The sequence below is a fragment of the Moschus berezovskii genome, chromosome 16 (genome assembly GCF_049115385.1).
Source record: "Moschus berezovskii isolate FMDL1 chromosome 16, NW_MosBer_1.0, whole genome shotgun sequence".
Classification (NCBI taxonomy): Eukaryota; Metazoa; Chordata; class Mammalia; order Artiodactyla; family Moschidae; genus Moschus; species Moschus berezovskii.
Genome location: NC_142475.1, coordinates 32,420,850 through 32,440,592, shown reverse-complemented (window position 1 = coordinate 32,440,592; position 19,743 = coordinate 32,420,850). Strand labels below are relative to the sequence as shown.

Genomic DNA, 19,743 nt, shown 5'->3' with positions numbered 1-19,743 from the left:
TGTTACTTTGACTTTTATTTGGACATAACTGCTTTATTTTGAAATAAATACATAGGTGATGGAGTTATAATTTTTCCATCCTCAGGAATGATTAGTCAGTTTCCTTAAATTACTTTTCCACTCAGCTGCTATCGTGAGTGGAGAAGATGATTTTTAAATTATACTTTATTTACTATTGGAAATTGTGTCCTTGCCTTTATCTACACATAGTTAATAAATCTTTGCAGGCACTTAGCATGTACTAGGCATGGTGCTTGTCCTGGGTCCACTGAGTTAAGCAAAACACAGTCCCTAATGATTGCTCATGTTGACAAGAAGCCTAACAGCCACCATGTATTATGACAATGTCTGCATTGGATGTAGGTCAAGTGTGTCCTGGGCATTCGCAGGAGCAAACATAGAGGAGGATAAGTAATTCGGCCTGATTTGGTGGGGTCTTATACAAATATTTTCAAAGGTAGTGATATTTACAACAAACTTTTTTTTCCTTTTTTAGAAACTAAGGCTAACCGATAAAGTTTGTGGGAAAGAGAATTACAAAACCAGAGACGTATGTTTGGTAAAATGTAGTTTGGGCTTTTCTAGTGGTTCAGTGATTAAGACTTGTGCTTCCAATGCAAGGGCATGGGTTCAACCCCTGTTCGGGGAACTAAGATCCCACATGCTATGCAATGTGGCCAAAAAAAAGAAAAGTAGTTAGATGGGACACAAATAATAAATGGGATCTTGATAAAAGAAAGAGCTGTTGGTGTTGGTAGGGAACAACCAGGCAGAGAGTAGTGATGGAAAAGATGTTTCATAGGTTTTTGATTTAGAAAATTAAGAATATTGTGCTGCACTTGATGGAAAAGATAGGAAATGCAGAGGGGCAAGCAGGTTTTATGGAATGGATGAAGAGTTACATGTTATAAATATCAAATTAACATTATTAATATTGATATCAATATCATTAGGATATTAGTACATTGTGTTGATTGTGTTAATAATGTTGGTAATGATAACATAAAATTTATTTGCTATTGACTTTGTGTCAGATGTTGAGACAAGTGTTTGGTGCTTACAAACACATTTAGTCCTCATCACAGTCTAAGGAGATCCATGCAGGAATCAGAGATACTCTAGATGATGGTGGAGCTGTGATTAAAATCCAGGTAAGTTAAGTCCATATTCTTCGATAGTTCATACAATCTGGATTCAACTTTCACTGTATTCTGGTTGGAATGTCTAAAAAGCAGCTGGTAATATACTCTGGACCTTAAGAATAAGATCTGCATTAGAGTTCATAAATTTAGTTTTCATCTGCCTTTAGATTGTAGTTAAAGCTATAAATGTAGGTTTTGGTTTTGTTCTGCACCCATGTAGGGCAGTGATTTCCAATATAGATGATCTTCAGCCATCACCCTGAAATTTAAACTAAATCTTGTTGTCTGTATTTCCCTGAGAGAAGAAACATCTTCAAGAGGTCACCACTCCATCAACCTTTTAAGAACCTTTTGTGTATGTTGAGAAGAGATCAGTATTATAACAATACCATGAATTCTTCATCTTGAAGAAACCTCTGGGACTGCCAATACTTTATTGGATTTTCAAACAAAGTGATAATAAAGGAACATAAGATAAAAGATGTGAAAGACTAAATGTAGCATGTAGAATCTTGGAATAGAATATCTTAAAGTATTTCATTCTTGCGTATCTGTAGCTTTCATCTTGATTTGCAAGGGTGAGATGGTTTAACTAGAGAGGAAGTAATCTCATTGGTCTTGGTCTGCTTCTTTCTGAAACTGGTCCTTTGCTTCAGATATAATCAGGAAATCTGTCAACTCTGGTCCTTGGTATAAGTAAGGCTTTGATCTTAGAAATTATAATTTTACAGATCTATCTTCTAGGCTCCATACTCTTACCTTTGGGAAATGATCTTATGTTTTGTGACCCAATGTGGATCATGGTAGCAAGAAGAGGCAGTTAGTTCAGTTGCTCAGTCATGTCCGACTCTTTGTGACCCCATAAACCGAAGCACGCCAGGCCTCCCTGTCCATCACTAACTCCCAGAGTCCACCCAAACCCATGTCCATTGAGTTGGTGATGCCATCCAACCATCTCATCTTCTGTTGTCCCCTTCTCCTCCTGCCCTCAATCTTTCCCAACATCAGGGCCTTTTCAGATGAGCCAGCTCTTCGCATCAGCTGGCCAAAGTATTGGAGTTTCAGCTTCAACATCAGTCCTTCCAGTGAATATTCAGGACTGCAAGTAAAGAATCTGCCTGCAATGCAAGAGATGCAGGAAGACACGAGTTTGATCCCTGGGTCAGGAAGATCTCCTGGAGGAGAGAAATGCAACCCACTTCAGTATTCTTCCCTGGAGAATCCTATGGACAGACGAGCCTGGTGGGCTACAGTCCATAGACATTCAAAGGCTCTGACACGACTGAAACAACTGAGCACAGATGAGAAGAGAAGGAAGGGATGTCAAATTTCATCCCTTAGTAAATCTAAGTACTAACATAACCTTAACAAGAGCATGAGATAGATTTTTTCTTAAAATGCCATTTCCCGGAAAGTATTAGTGGCAAAATGATAATCTTCTGGTCAAAACGCAGTCCTGCCTTGCCTGATGCTGGATGCAGTGGCACAGAGTGCAGAAACTCATGGAGGGGAAATTCTGATGTCACATTAGCATGTTCTCACATGTTGCTGGTTGCATACCAAGTCCATATGTCCAAGCAATGGCTCTTCTTAGACATGCCCATTGTGGTTATCCCTTAGAAGAGAAGCATCTAATAGTGCAAGGTATACCTTCAAGATATTTTGCTCTCCTTCCTTTCTGTGTTTATAAGCTCAACTTAACTCTTCTTTCCTCCACAGTGGAATGACCCCTGACTTTTCTTTAAATTGTGGCTTTGGCGTCTATCACAGGACATCTTGGAAACTGAAGTGCTGCTTCCTTGGCTGAATGTTTAAGGCAGTTATTGGCTACTTTAAGTTTGGATAAGGTAAATCTATAAATTCTTAAACCTTAGTAAAAATGTACTCAAAAAATATATGGAAAATTCTTTATGCCTTCCTATAAAAAAGAGCTATTTTATCTTGAATTAAACATTACCAGAATTTAAAATAATTCAATTTATATAATTTGTGCCTAACAACTTGAAAAACATTAGCTTACTTTATATTGAACCATTCCTGAATTGCCAGCATTTCAGGACAGCATTTAGGGTCTTCCCCAGTGGCTCAGTGGTAAAGAGTCCGCCTGCAACGCAAGAGACACAGAAGACGCAGGTTCTATCCCTGCACTGGGAAGATCTCCAGGAGAAGGAAATGGCAACCCACTACAGTGTTCTTGCCTGGAGAATCCCGTAGACAGAGGAGCTCGGCAGGCTGCAGTCTTTGGGGTAGCAAAGAGTCGGACATCACTGAGCATGCACAGACACACAGGGCAGCATTTATTGTTGTTTTGTTGCGGTTAATGGTGTGAGTTCTTGAGATAAAATAATAGTTTGATTGTCAGCTCTACCAACTGTTAGCTGTGTGACTTTGGATACGTCACTTAAGCTCTTTCATTCCAGCAGTTAATGGGAAAATAACAATAATAATATTTAACAATCATAAAACAAGATTGTTATGAGGTTTCACTGAGTTAATATATGTATATCTATTAGAAACATGCCTGGCACAACTTTAGCCAATATTTATTGATTATCAACTATTTCATTTTGCTATGGTTCATGATGGACTAAAATGCTCTAAAGCTATTTGATAAATAATAATCACCGCAGATGCTGATTGCAGCCATGAAATTAAAAGACGCTTACTCCTTGGAAGGAAAGTTATGACCAACCTTGATAGTATATTAAAAAGCAGAGACATTACTTTGCCAACAAAGGTCCATCTAGTCAAGGCTATGGTTTTTCCCGTGGTCACGTATGGATGTGAGAGTTGAACTGTGAAGAAAGCTGATCGCCGAAGAATTGATGCTTTTGAACTATGGTGCTGGAGAAGACTCTTGAGAGTCCCTTGGACTGCAAGGAGATCCAACCAGTCCATTCTAAAGGAGATCAATCCTGGGTGTTCACTGGAAGGACTGATGCTAAAGCTGAAACTGCAATACTTTGGCCACCTCATGTGACGAGTTGACTCACTGGAAAAGACTCTGATGCTGGGAAAGGTTGGGGGTGGGAGGAGAAGGGGACGACAGAGAATGAGATGGCTGGATGGCATCACCGACTCGATGGACATGAGTTTGAATGAACTCCGGGAGTTTGTGAGGGACAGGGAGGCCTGGCATGCTGTGATTCATGGGGTCACAAAGAGTTGGACACGACTAAGCGACTGAACTGAACTGAACTGAAAGCTTCAGAAATGTTTAGATTTTAGCTAAATCTTTGTTAAGTCTTAATACAAATATATTACAATATCATTATAAAATATATTTCTATTATCATTTATTTTGTATAAATAAAAAATAAAAAGATAAATACACCTCCATCACCTCAGTTCCTATTGACCATAGCTAAATCAATAGCTGTCATTAGCCCAATGTGTGTTTTCTGCATTGTATGTTATTCATGAGCACACAGTTACCCTACAAAGACCCTTTGAAGATATTAGATCATTGCTTCCATATTATTCTCCATGTTTCTTTAGAAAAATAACTCAAATATACATGGCATAATCCTTTTGGGTTCATATGTATAGATCTGCCCTGTTCTAATTGTGGCAAACTAGTCCTTAAAAGGTATGTATAATGAAATCTATCTTACGAATGCCATTTAATTTGTCTCTAAGTGTTTGTTATTTCAAATAATGCCACCAATAACATTCCTATACATCTAACAAAATTCAATAACTGGCCCCCTTGAAGGCCACAGTAAGAGTGAAGATTCATCTGGTTTGGGCTTTGATTATTTTATTTTTAATTAATTTAATTTAAATATGTATTTATTTGGCTCTATGGGTCTTAGTTGTGGGTCTAGTTCCCTGACCAAGGATCAAACCTGGGCCCCCTGCATTGGGAGCATGGAGTCTTAGCCACTGGATCATCAGGGAAGTCCCTTCAAATTGCTTTAAACATTAAAAAAAAAAAAGAGTCAACATTTATAAATCAAGTGAATTTAGATGAAAAATCCAGATTTTTGGATTCTTCTCTTAAAAAATCTAAAGATCAATAACTTCTGGGTCCATTTCTTGAGTTGCAGTAAAAATAAGATTTGATAGAGTAGAGGCAGCTGTAATTATAAATTCATATCTATTCCACCTGCTACAGTTCTTGCCTTTTCCATTGCCTTGTACTTGGCTGGTTTTCCTCATTTATAGTATCTGCTTAATTCTCAAGGGCCCTGAAGTCTGTGATACCTGAGATGTATCATTAAACATTTAGGTTGTATTACTAAATGATAAAGCCTAAGTTGTGAATTTCTGGGTCAAAGAGTAGAATCATGCTAAATTTTTGATAGTACTGTCAAATTATTTATCACATTTTATTAAATACCCAGCGTGCTTTTACTTCTAGGCTCTTAGCTAGACCTAACATTTATGCAACATAAATCAAGTAGAAAAAAAAAAAGCAAAAATGCCTAAATTTCTTTGAATAGCAAAAATTCAATGTAAGGATTTATAGAAGAATATTTAGAGATTGTATCAGCCTGAGTCCTGGCGAGAAACAGAATGCATACTCAGCCAAAACCTTGAGGAAAATGGGTTGAGGGACTATTTACAGAAGTGTGGGTGCAATAGGGACTTCCCTGGTGCCACAGCAGTAAAGAATTCACCTATAATGCAGGAGATGCAGGTTCCATCTCTAGGTCAGGATGATCCCTTGGAAGAGGAAATGGCAACCACTCCAATATTCTTGCCAGGAAAAATTTCATGGACAGGGGAGCCTGGAGGTCTACAGTCCATAGAGTGGCAAAGAGTTGGACACAGCTGAGCACAGTTGGGATTAAGAGAACCAATCAAGGATGTGGAGTTTGATAAAGATGTTTGTAACCTCAATCTGATAGGAAAGGAAGAGGACATGGTATTTCAGGAGGATATGGTATTTCAGGAGCCCCTGGGAACTGGACTTCCTCATAGGAGTTGTCATGGGACACAGCCACTGCTGACATTTGCTACTGAGATACAGTGGGAGTGCGGCTCAGCATTTTCTGGCCACTGTCTCCTTCAATCTTGCTATCATCTGATGGTGCCTGCTATTGGTTAAGCCCCTCCAAAGCCATACAGACTGGCTGAAGCCGTTCTTAGGGATCAGAACAGGAAGTATGGGGAATACACAGGGGAGGAATATACAAAAATAGAACTGCTACCAAAGGGCTGTCTGGTCTCAAAGGTCCTAGAACACTTTCACTCTTATCTTTTTCATGATCATTACATTTAAAAAATTGTATTATATCACCCAACCATAAAAAAATCTGTAGTTTATAAATATTTATTGCATTGATGAGTTTAAATGATTAAAGTGCTTGTGGAGAAATCCCCCACAATAGTAATAGAATGCATATAAAGTCTTTATCAATTTAAACAGTGTTTATATTTTTTAAAGTTCATGTAGAATTACTTAAACATTTTTAGCTTTACCAACAAGATAAAATTTTAATGAAAGTTCCCATAGGCTGAACACAAAGAAAAACCAGAAATGTATTTTTCAAAGGGGAAAAAATCAGATACCTAAGTAATTATGTGTTTGGGTAGATAGTGATGAGAGTTTCAGATAAACGACTTTGGAAGTTTGGAAAAAAGAAAGATCACAGTGGTTTAACTCCCTTGACACAGCTCCAGTAAGAGGTCTTTCGAAGTGCCCTTCACTCCCACTGTAAGGAAAACTGACTGAAATCTACAGCAAGCTAACAACTCTGCTCCTAACACTCTTCCCCTTCTGGTCCCTCCATCTGTGTTAAATTCCTATTAAGGGTTGATTGTAAATCTGATTATGCTGTTAAGTAAACCAAATCTGATTAAGCCAGTTTCACTAATATGATGACTCAAAGCATTCAATATTAAGTAAATGAATGAATATGAATTTTAAATGAAATTTATTTTTACAAGGAACTCTAAGTGGACTGTGTTTTTAAAGAAATCATTGATATACGAGCTAAGAAAAGTTTGCTGTTGAATTAGAAGTAGAAATTTTGAAAGTTGGAAAAGTTCATAAAATGCAAGACTGATAAAAATTTTCCAGTATAAACATTTTCACTGCATTTAGAGTGCTTTGCACATCCTAAACATCTTGCTGCATCTTGAAGAAATAAAAAGTGGGCATCGTATATTGTGAATAATGGATGTGTTTTATGCAAAGAGTGGAAGGTAGAACTCTGAGGATCACTCATCAAAGAAGACTCTTGTCTTCATCACAAGTTTGCAACTGAAGCATTTGCCTATGTTTCGAAATTTATTAACATTCAATATGTGTGTAGCATTATAAAAAGTATTTTGGATTAATTAACTCATTGGAAGTCCTGAATGAGTCAGAAGAAGGCTTCCTCTAATTTCAGCTAAGAAGATAAGGCACATTTCCTGAAGAAAGGGTAATTTTCTGCTGGGCCCTTGCTAGATATCCCATTACTAGCCTTATTTACATAAGGAAGCAAACTCTTCCTCAGTGAGTAAATCAATTACATTGAGCAAACATTTATTGAATTTCCATGGCCTTCAGGATAAAAGGGAAGTTACTGATCATGGCATAAAAGTATATTCATGATCTGGTTCATCATTGCTCCTCACCTGACTTATCTTTTCAGAATAACAAGACAATGTACTTATGAATTTTAAACTCCTACTGTATGTCAGTATTGTATGCTTTTGTATGTTCTCTTTCAGAGGCCTAAAATGCCTATCATGTCATCAGGTGTGTATTGAATGCTGATTATTCAGTGAAAACTTTGTTCATTTAAAAAAAAATTGGATTCATTCCTCTGCCATTTTTTATACCAAATTTTCATTTCAAAGGAGAAAGATTTATAAATAACTGCTTATTAGAATTGTGTTTCTAACAACTGTATTAAGGATACTCAAAACCACACACACAAAATCACACTACTAGAGGATGTTCTAGTGTATTAGAACAAATAATTTAAAATGATGCTTGTATGCTGCTGCTACTAAGTTGCTTCAGTCGTGTCCGACTCTGTGCGACCCCATAGACGGCAGCCCACCAGGCTCCCCTGTCTCTGGGATTCTCCAGGCAAGAACACTGGAGTGGGTTGCCCTGTCCTTCTCCAATGCATGAAAGGAAAAGTGAAAATGAAGTCGCTCAGTCGTGTCCGACTCTTAGCGACCCCTTGGACTGCAGCCTACCAGGCTCCTCCGTCCATGGGATTTTCCAGGCGAGAGTACTGGAGTGGGGTGCCATTGCCTTCTCCGGATGCTGCTGCTGCTGCTGCTGCTAAGTCACTTACTTCAGTCGTGTCCGACTCTGTGTGACCCCACAGACGGAAGCCCACCAGGCTCCCCCGTCCCTGGGATTCTCCAGGCAAAAACACTGGAGTGGGTTGCCATTTCCTTCTCCAATGTGCGAAAAGTGAAAGTGAAGTCGCTCAGTCGAGTCCAACCCTTAGCGACCCCACGGACTGCAGCCTACCAGGCTCCTCCATCCATGGGATTTTCTAGGCAAGAGTACTGGAGTGGCTTGCCATTGCCTTCTCCGCTTCTCCGGATACTTGTATAGAAGTCATATTTACAAAAAGGCTTAAAGTTAACTAAAGGTATTTAAAATTCAGTACATTGTTAAATGCCTGGTACATGTGCTGTCAGAAAACACATCATAAGATAGAGTGTTAACCCAATGATACAAACAAAAGTGGATAGAAAATAATGAAAAAATGTCTAAAAATTTACTGTGTGTAATTCTAGGTGGTGGCATTAGATTACAGGTGTTATTTAAGTCTGTACTCTCCAATTTTTTAAAACAGCTAAAATGTGTTACTTTGATAACAAATAAAATATTTAAACAAGTCTCAATACTTTGTTCAAGAGTTATCACTTTTCTTATGAAGTGCTCCTGAGTTATTTGTTCTTACCATACACTCCCCTCTCTCCATTAGCTTATTATTTTTTTACAAATAGCAGCAAGTATATTGAGTTTATTTCTCTACTTTTATGTCTCCCCAACAAGACAGAAAACTTTTGAAAGAGATTGTTTCAAAATTTTCTCTCCAGTATTAACACATATTATAGTATAATCTGAATACTGTGCATGTTTGGGGTTCAAGCAATATAAAATAACATGAGTTTCTTCAACAAAATTAGCAATATTCTCCAACTACCTTGCAGAGGGGAAGAGGGTAACGCTCCTTATGTGGCTTCTCATCATTAGGCCCAATTCCTATAAAACTCCATGAATCTTCTCCTAGGTCGAGACAGTGCTAAATAACTTTTAATACCATCAGGCCATGAATATTATATATTTCAATACAAAGTTTTCCCTGAATTTTCTTGTGTTTCTTCAAATATTTCAAATAGGCATATTGTTTTTTTTTTTTAATATTAACAATAAGTATCAGAGTTTTATTTTTTCACACTAGTGAGCATGAATTATTTTTTAAAAGATCTCTTTATTTTTAATTATGTATTTTTATACTTAGTACCTTAGGGAAGAAAATAATTGCAATGATTTGAATTTGTAATATAATTAATCCCTGGGTTCAATAAATATCCTTTATAATTATACCCAGTCAATATTAGAAATTTCTGTAGACACTAAGTCAGCTAACAAAATAAGTAAAATAACTATATGAAATATAAATCTCAGAAATGGGGGACATCCATAATCAGTTAAGTCACTTTGCCACTGCTTTTTTAAAAAAAAAAAACATGATTCACATTTACTTCAATCACAAACACAGTCATTACAAGTGTTAACTTACACCACTGATTCTAGCATCTTAAAACGAAGATCTTAAAAGAAACTTCAGTTTAATGCAAAGAAATTCAAGAAGAAAATTTTGGGACACTTGATCAGAAGATTTTGGTGGCTGTTGAAATACTCAAGTGTACACAAAAGTGCAAGAAAGCCTGAGAAAGAAGAGTTGTTTCATTTCCCATTGAACACACGATCCAAGAAATAAGTGAACCAAATATTCTATAGAAATTAGCCATCCAACCATACAGTGCCAATAAAGAACTTCTTATGTTAGTAATGGACCACATTTTAAAAGCCTTGGCAAATGTTACAAAACCAAAATATTTAGAGTAATATTTACAAATACAAACATAATTAGCTCTTTGCCTTCTATAAATAATAATCTTTGAAATGTTAAAAATGAGGTCCAACTGTGGTTCTTTTCCGGTGTGGCAAGCTGTAGGTGCACATGGTCTACTGATTTACCTTCTCGAAGTTTTCTTGAAAGCAGTTGGATGGGGCTTAATTGCAGGAGAAGATGATGTCCTATTGGCTGGGCAGACTTCTGCAGTGGTTTCCACAAACTGAAATGCCTTCACCAAGCAGAGGGTTTCTTCCATGCTTCAGTCCACTGGGAGATAATTGATATTCAAATGCTTGATGACTCCTTTGGCGTCAATTATGAAAAGAGCTCATAGTGAAGGATCAGAACCTTCTCACTGCACACTGTAATGTTGGGGGAGCTGTTTAGTCAAATCTGACAAAAGTTTAATGTTCATGTGGCGCCAACCAGCATTCTTCCTCTGTGTGTTTATCTAGGCCAGGTGGCTGAAATGGGAACCCACTGATACTGCAGCAAGTTCACAGTTCACATCGTGAAATTCATTGACTTTGTCACTGAAAGCAATTGTGAAATTTCTGTTCACAAAAGTGAAATCCAAAGGACAGAAGAGCACCAAATATTTCCCCTTAAAGTCATCAGTTGAGTCACTCAGTCATGTCTTTGAACTCTCCACTGCCAATGGCTATACCCTTAATATAGGGCATTTGCTGGGTGATGGCAAGGATATGGTGTGAGGAACTGATGTTAGAGGCCAATTTTGCTTGGCCAGAACCAGACCACAATGCATTTGTCAAGCACATTCTTCAGCAGACATAAGGGCTGCATAGGCAGAAATGCCTCAAGGAATGGCTTTTACATGTTGGACAAGCGATGCCCAGAGTAACCCTCTCATCATGGAGGCCATGTGATGACTTGTGATGACCAGTGATGGTCTCTTATTGAGATTAAAAGTATTTTTTTCTTAAAGTTTCTACCAACTTCATTGGAAAAAGACTAAAACCTATATTTTTAGTTTTTAGACAAATGACTGGTTTGCCTCATTTCCAGTCTTTCAGTTTAAATTAGTAAGTACATGGATAAATTGAGTGCTTTTATGTCTCTCTCTCTGCTAGATGTAAGAAAAAGATAATAAGAATAAGTTGCCCTAGCATGAGAGAATGGGACCCAAGGCTGTATTTGGATTGTCATTGGAAGTATGAAGGTATTGGTTGGAACTTTTGGAGCAGCAAAGAAGAGGTGAATGAATTGCTCGAGTGGCCTAGGTGTGAGAAATGGCTTTTTGCAGGAGGTGACCTGGTTGCCAAGCAGCAGGTGGAGAGTGGACCAAAGTGAGAGCAAAATTGCTCAGGCATTAATTTCAAAGACATATTTCTTCACTACAACTGCTCTATTAGTTGAAGCTCAGTGTCGCATCCTCTGTTTTGGGTATAGGTAGTTCACACTCTGCATTATAATCAGCAGAAGGAAGTTCAGATGGTCTGAGCAGGTTTGTGAGACCAGCTATCTGTGAAACCCAAGTTGCTCAGTGGGGAATACAGATACCGTATACATTCTAGGATGAGTGCAAAACATGATCAGAAGGAAATGGTGATTTGGGCTTATACGTAATAGAGTTGGAAAAGTAGAGAAAGCATGTATGGGACAATATAGTGTAGGGGAAGGGAAGCAACTTAATTTATCTTTGGATATGAGAAAGTCTACTCTTAGGAAATGATCTTTGAGCTGATAAATGATAAAGTTGAGATTATTGGATAATGGGTTGGATGTGTGAAGTAAAATGGTGGAAGTGTTACTTGCTCAATCTTTTCTGACTCTTTTCTACACTATGAACTATAGCCCACCAGGCTCCTCTGTCCATGGAATTCTCCAAGCAATAATACTGGAGTGGATTGCCATTCTCTTCTCCAGGGGATCTTCCCAACCCAGGGATTGAACCTGGGTCTCCGAGGTTCAGAGGCAGACTCTTGACCCTCTGAGCCATGAGGGTGGAGCTAAGGATTTTTCTCCAACTACTGGCTTGGACAGCTGATAATGGAAATGCTATCACTAGTCTTGGAAAACTGATTTTGAGATGCCTGGGAGGCATCTTGAGTAGATAAATGGATCACATATTTGGGTTTGAAAATTAGACAAGGTCCGCCTGGACTAGAGGTGAGATTTACTGAAGCCACAGACATATGCAGGATCACTTAGGAAGGTGCAGAAAGAGATGAGCATGGAGTCAGGGATAATGTTGGTAAATTTCAACATTTAAAAAATGGGTAGCAGATGACAAACCACAAAGAGATCTGGACAAGACAGCTAAAAAAGTGGGTGGGAAAGCAGGAGAGTGTGGTGTTGACACCGAATTAAAAAGTGTGCAAGTGTGTGTGGTTAAGGGAGGAAGTGGTTAACAGGTCAAATGTCATGGCTAGGTCAAGCAAAATAAAAATTAGGAATCTGTTGGATTTAGAGATATGGGTAGAGATCATTGGATATCTCAACAAGAAGAAGAAGAAGAAGAGAAAACTGCTTTGAATGAATTCGTTAATGTGAAAAAGAGAAGTGAAGAAATGGCAATGTCGATTGGAGATAACTTCTTTGAGAATTGTGGCTTTTGACAAGATGAGAAAGATAGGGTTGAAGCTAACTCAGTGTGAGGTAGCCTCTATTACTGTCCTGGTTTTAGACAAAAGAAAACTGAAGGCACGGAGAGGTTAATCAGCTTGCCCAAGGTCACATGGTTAGAGTGAGAGTGAGAATTAAGCCCTAGGCAGTAGACTCTAAAGCTTGTCCTTTTGCAGAAACTGCGTGTGCTGAATTGAGGAGTGTATGCCCTCTTGCCTTGTCACCTGGCATAACCTATTATTCCACTTTTACAGCTGAGGTCCAAAGTCCTGTTCGAGATTGACCAAGGTCATACCATAAGTGACAGAGATGGTATTTAACTTCAGCTATTTCTACTCCTTGTCTTGTGCTTTCCCCCCCTTGGCCATAATTGAATCACCTCTGTGTCTAATTTCAGGCGCAGTGATTCCCATTTGCCCTGAGTTTTGTTTGCACCTCCAGCCTGTGTACCGCCTGCTCAGTAATGATCTAATACTTACTGTGTGGGCTTCAGAATTTATTTGATTTGGAGCAAACGAAACGGCCTGTTGGCAAGGACTAAATATAAGATTGTGAATCCAGGGACAAGGATGCATATTTCTGGCCAAAGAGGATCTTGCTAGCTATGGTAAAACACTGCAAAGTATTGGCAACAGTTGCTATAACGAAAATGAATTCTCTAATTCTAAATGCTTGTGGTATGTAATGTAAATTCATATGAAAGGAAGGAGTACAGAATGAAAGCAATGAAGTTTAATATTTCTAATGTATTGCACCAGTTTAGAAAAGTGGAGTTTTTCAGTTTGCAAAGCAAAATAATTTGGGGAGTCTTGCCTTGACAATCACACACAAGAGTTATTATTTTGCACAACACATGCACCTTGCAGAGTTCAGGGTAGATTACTTTTGTTGTTACCTCCCTTGTTTCCTCGCAACATCCTATGTTGTGACTGGCCAATGCATTTTGCTCCACTGATTTGACTGAGGGAGAAACCACAGCACCGTGTGGTTGAAATGACTCATTCAGTCTCGTAAAAGTGGCCTGTGTGAGAGCCAGGGTGAGGATTTGGATCTTCCATCTTGAATGCCACGCTTTGTGTTAAACCACATGGTGTTCCAATATATCACTTGGCCCATTTAAACCACATGGATAATTCATTTTTCAACACCCTGGTTATATGTCATCTTAGCTGTCATTTCCATTAGCTGCTTACACACCTGCATGTAGCTCACACCAGCCTCCTTTTCTGCCTGTTCTGACATCAGGAGTAGTGCTTATTAAGCAATAGAAAAAGACTAAAATGCAACATCAACAACAACCTTCTTTGTTCGGCCCTGGTGTATTTTACTTCCGGTCTCTGTTCATACGGAATTCAGTATCGCTTTACCTCTGTGATGCTTGTCTAGAGGAACTCTCTCACTATTCCATTTTGTTGCTTGAAAACTTTCAGTGTCTTTCCTTATAGGAGAATACGATTTTTGCATTTATGTCTGATGGAGCTTTGGAAATATCAGAAAACCTTTGACAACTATCTTGGTTAAGTAACACAAAAGGAGCCAGGGTTGAAACCCAGGGTACAAACCCCCATGACAGATGGCGTATTTTCAATTCAGGTTTACCACCAACACATTCTTAGGCAGAGAAGAAATACAGAATTGCATTCCCCAAGCCCCCCTCCTCCATATGGTTCCAGTTTAGTGTCTGCCAATGAAAGGCATTCACATGAGATTTGGAAGACAGAAGAGAAGGAAAGATTGAATAGAGGAGAGAATGACCCTGGTTCATACATTTGTGCATCCAAAAAAATATTTATTAAGATCCTACATGTGGCAGACATTCTGAAAATACAGCCCCTAGTCTCACAGAATTCATCTTTTCTGAGTGAGAGAAGAGACCAAAAAAAAAAAAAAAACACGAAAAGTGAACTAACAAGAAAATATAAAGATATATTTCAGTAGTATATTATCCTACTATAATCAGTAGTATTATGAAAACAGAACAAAAATACAGTAGACAGGAGATTTTAGAGAAGGAAGTAGATATACTTGAATTTTTGTTTAGGAGTATTCTTAAGTTCTAAAAGATGGTCTAAAGTTGATTTCTTGAGGGACGTTTTATCTTTTGAAACCTTTCGGAATTTCTTAATTGTTCAGTTTCGATTGAGTTGGATATCAGGCGCTTGTGCAGTTAACAGTGATTTCTTTAAATACCCAGTGACACTAGCTTCTGTGATCAGAATGTTGTCTTGATCTGTGGTTTGAGATGCTGTTTGTCTGGCTTCTGAAAATCTATCAAACTGTCCCTTTTCACAAAACCTGTCAGATCAGGAACAAATGGAATTTCAAGGGAGTCACTCTAACTTCCCAGTGGTGCCTGGGATTGTGTTCCACAGAGTTCTATAAATTTTATGCTGATTTGCTCATATGCTATCAGTAGATCACCTTGGTCCTGTACTTTACAGAATTCTACAGGAACGTGGCATGATAAGCACATATCTGAGTAGATTTGGAGAACACTCTGGATAGGCTCAAATAAGGCAGATTTAACCCAAGCTTCCCTGTCCCTCTCCTTAGGGAGTGATGAACAAGCAGGAGGCCGCCTTTCTATGGACAGAACTGAGTGTCTCTCCTTTGGAGACCGACGCTGATTTACGAGGAAGTGCACAGAGTGTGTCTTAAGGGCATCGAGCTGTAATTGCTCTCCTTCAAAGTGGACTGCTGTGCCCTCATCCTTCAGCTAAAGGGGAACTGCATAACACCATGTGTTTATTTGACTTATGATTTATTTCTTTTGAAGGGATTATGTCCTTTGTCAAAACATTCTTTTCACTGGGGATGGGAGATTTAAGGAATAAAGAGACTTCAGTCTTAGCAGGCTACTTTTTCTGTTAATTTTGCTTACCTCTGGGATCCTTTTTTTTAAAAAAAATTCTTTATGTTTTATATGCATGTATCCACTTTGAGACTTATAATAAAAGTTATCTTTCTTCATTCTCTTCCTTTCACCCCTGTACCTTCCCCACCTTTCACATCCATCAGGTTCAGGTCCTAAACTGTGCTGGGAAAATAGTCCTTTCCTTTCCAGTTCAACTTCTAGAAATAGGAGCAAAGAGGTTGGATGAAAGGCTTTTTACTTGATTACTTTGGTAAATTGGAGCCAGACACTTTCCTCAGATATGGGGATCTGAGTCTCACTGCCTTATTTGTGGAAAGAAGGAATTTTATTAGAAAAGCAGTTAAGCATTGTAGACTCAGGACCCCTTTATATTCCAAAAGCATTTCAAGTCCTGGGCTTCCCAAGTGGTTCAGTGGTAAACAGTCTGCCTGCCAAGCAGATGTGGGCTCAACCCCTGGGTTGGGAAGATTCCCCTGGAGAAGGAAATGGCAACCCACTCCAGTATTTTTGCCTGGAAAATCCCATGGCCAGAGGAGCCTGGTGGGCTACAGTCCATGGGGTCACAAAGAGTCAGACATGACTGAGTGACTAAACAACAAACAGCTTCAGGTCTTAGACAGTTTCTTTTCCCTGGGGAATGTTAATCCAGTGTCCATGCTATGAGAGGCAATTGTTAACTAGTCAAGATTTCTACAATCTTGTGGTTAAATCATTCCGTTCCGTTCTGTCGCTCAGTCGTGTCCAACTCTTTGCGACCCCGTGGACTGTAGCCTACCAGGCTTCTCTGTCCATGGGATTCTCCAGGCAAGAATACTGGAGTGGGTTACCGTTTCCTTCTCCAGGGGATCTTCCCGAACCAGGGATCGAACCCGGGTCTCCCGCATTGGAGACAGATGCATTAACCTCTGAGCCACCAGGGATTAGTAGCTTGAAATCAACCATGGAGCGAATATTTACATCGTGGAAATTGGCCAGTGCTATTAAATGGGTTTTTTTTTTAATTAAGTGAACTGATTTATCAGCATCCTGCTGACTTATCAGGGACAAAATTAAAATTGAGAAATTAAAGTATATTTGTTAAGAAATTGAAAATAAAGATAGGTGCAATATATGCTATTCTAAATCTTTTCATAAAAGTTAGTTACATTTTCATAAAAAAATTGAATAGCTTTTTCAAATATTTTTGATGTCTGACTTTACAGAAGACAACTGTATTATTCCATTCAGTAGGCTGTGATATAGGTCATACAGCATTGGATAAGTTCATTGTTTCCTTATGAAAGAAAGAACTTAAGTCAAATACTATCTTCATATTATTATAAAAATAGTTTCAACCTCATTGAGCCACTGAGGAGGTACCTCACGTACTTCAGATCATACTTTGAAAACCACCATGTCAGCGAATTCCTGGAGTCATTTCCATCCCAGAAAAAAATAAAATAAAAATTCACTAGTCTAAGCTCCTCTTTCATGTGTCTTTTGGAGTGGTGTGACTTAGTTAGGGAGGAGGTCCCTTGGCAGTTGAGGATGGGTTTTGAATAGTGGAACTCACATTTAAAAAGAGTGGGGACTCTCCCACTGCTCACCAGTGTGCTTGAACACCCATTGCCTTTCCTCCCTTCCTTTTTCACCTAATTTTTATTTGAGTATAGTTGCCTTACAATGTTTTTTTCATTTCTACTGTACAGCAAAGTGAATCAGCTCTATGTGTATATATATATATCCCCTTTTTTAGATTTCCTTCCCATTTAGGTTACATCAGAGTATTGAGACGAGTTCCCTGTGCTATATATAGAGAGAAGGTTCTAATTAATTATCTATTTTACACATGGTGGTATATATATGTCAATCCATCTCCCAATTCATCCCACCCCCTTGTTCCTTGATATTCATACGTTTGATCTCTACACATCTCTCTTGATTCTTCTTTCCTTATCATTTTCCAGTCCACTAGGCAAAGTGAGCAGGAGTGGAGGAATTTTAAGGCATTGACCATGTGCGCCCACTGCAACAGAGTTTGGAACTCATGGGAAGGTAGCAGCCCGCTTGAGAGGTGGACCATGATGGACAACTTCAGCCCTGAGACCAGAAAGGTGTTCTGAGTGTGTGTGAACTTGAGAGACAGCTATTCTCTCCAGGCACATCAGGGTCACAGCCATCTTTGTTGCCTTTGGGTAGAAAGAACCATGAACAATGGCCTAGAGCAGAGTGGGCAAACTTTTTCTATAAAGAGCTGGACAGTACTTTTTTGTGCTTTGCGCGCCATATAATCTTGATGGGACTACACAATTCTGTTACAGTGCAAAAACAGCCATAAACAATATGTAATTGAATGGGATTGGTTATGTTCCAATAATCCATTATTTGGGAACCTCAGTCTAGGCATAAAACAAATTGGCTTCGTGTACTGGTAAAATTTGCTTTTTCACTTTGACATGTCTTGTTTGATAGAATCTCCAAAGCATCTGTGCAACTTAGACCTTTGTACTGAATGGCAAATGCTGGATTGTCAAATATATCTGACTAGCTGGGCTAAATCTAATGAGGTGGTTGGTCAAAATAATAACAAGGATAGCACTTGCTATGTGCCAGGTACTGTTCTAAGTACTTAACATGATTTAATCCTCGCAGCAACCCCATAATTAAGCACAAGCATTATTATTCTCATTTTATTTCTCAGGAAATGGATGCATGAGAAGATTAAGTAATTTGCCCAAGTTTATGCAGCTAGTAAATGATAGAGCAAGGATTTGGACCCAGGCAATGTATCCTATCACACCATCGAGATTATCTTGGTCGTGAAGATCTTTTTGTACAGTTATTCAGTGTATTCTTGCCACCTCTTCTTAATATCTTCTGCTTCTGTTAGGTCCCTACCATTTCTGTCCTTTATCGAGCCCATCTTTGCATGAAATGTTCCCTTGGAATCTCTAATTTTCTTGAAGAGATCTCTTTTCCTATTCGGTTGTTTTCCTCTATTTCTTTGCATTGATCACTGAGGAAGGCTTTCTTATCTCTCCTTGCTATTCTTTGGAACTCTGCATTCAGATGCTTATATCTTTCCTTTTCTCCTTTGCTTTCCGCTTCTCTTCTTTTCACAGCTATTTGTAAGGCCTCCCCAGACAGCCATTTTGCTTTTTTGCATTTCTTTTTCATGGGGATGGTCTTGATCCCTATCTCCTGTACAATGTCACGAACCTCTGTCCAGAGTTCATCAGGCACTCTATCTATCAGATCTAGTCCCTTAAATCTATTTCTCACTTCCACTGTATAATCATAAGGGATTTGATTTAGGTCATATCTGAATGGTCTAGTGGTTTTCCCTACTTTCTTCAATTTAAATCTGAATTTGGCAATAAGGAGTTCATGATCTGAGCCACAGTTGGCTCCCAGTCTTGTTTTTGCTGACTGTGTAGAGCTTCTCCATCTTTGGCTGCAAAGAATATCATCAATCTGATTTCAGTGTTAACTATCTGGTGATGCCCATGTGTAGAGTCTTCTCTTGTGTTGCTGGAAGAGGGTGTTTGCTATGACCAGTGTGTTCTCTTGGCAAAACTCTATTAGCCTTTGCTCTGCTTCATTCCGTGCTCCGAGGCCAAATTTACCTGTTACTCCAGGTGTTTCTTGACTTCCTACTTTTGCATTCCAGTCCCCTATAATGAAAAGGACATCTTTATTGGGTGTTAGTTCTAAAAGGTCTTGTAGGTCTTCACAGAACTGTTAAAGTTCAGCTTCTTCAGCATTACTGGTTGGGGCATAGGCTTGGATTACTGTAATACTGAATGGTTTGCCTTGGAAACGAACAGAAATCATTCTGTCGTTTTTGAGATTGCATCCAAGTACTGCATTTTGGACTCTTTTGTTGACCATGATGGTTACTCCATTTCTTCTAAGGGATTCCTGTCCACAGTAGTAGATATAATGGTCATCTGAGTTAAATTCACCCATTCCAGTCCATTTTAGTTCACGGATTCCTAGAATGTCTACGTTCACTCTTGCCATCTCCTGTTTGACCACTTCCAATTTGCCTTGATTAATGGACCTAACATTCCAGGTTCCTATACAATATTGCTCTTTACAGCATCGGACC

At 38.7% G+C, this 19,743-nt stretch overlaps 1 pseudogene; it reads right to left on the bottom strand.

Moving 5' to 3' along the window:
- Window positions 1–10,302: 10,302 nt before the first annotated feature.
- On the bottom strand, window positions 10,303–11,075 carry LOC129560180 (thioredoxin-dependent peroxide reductase, mitochondrial pseudogene; annotated as a pseudogene).
- Between the last annotated feature and the right edge of the window lie 8,668 nt (window positions 11,076–19,743).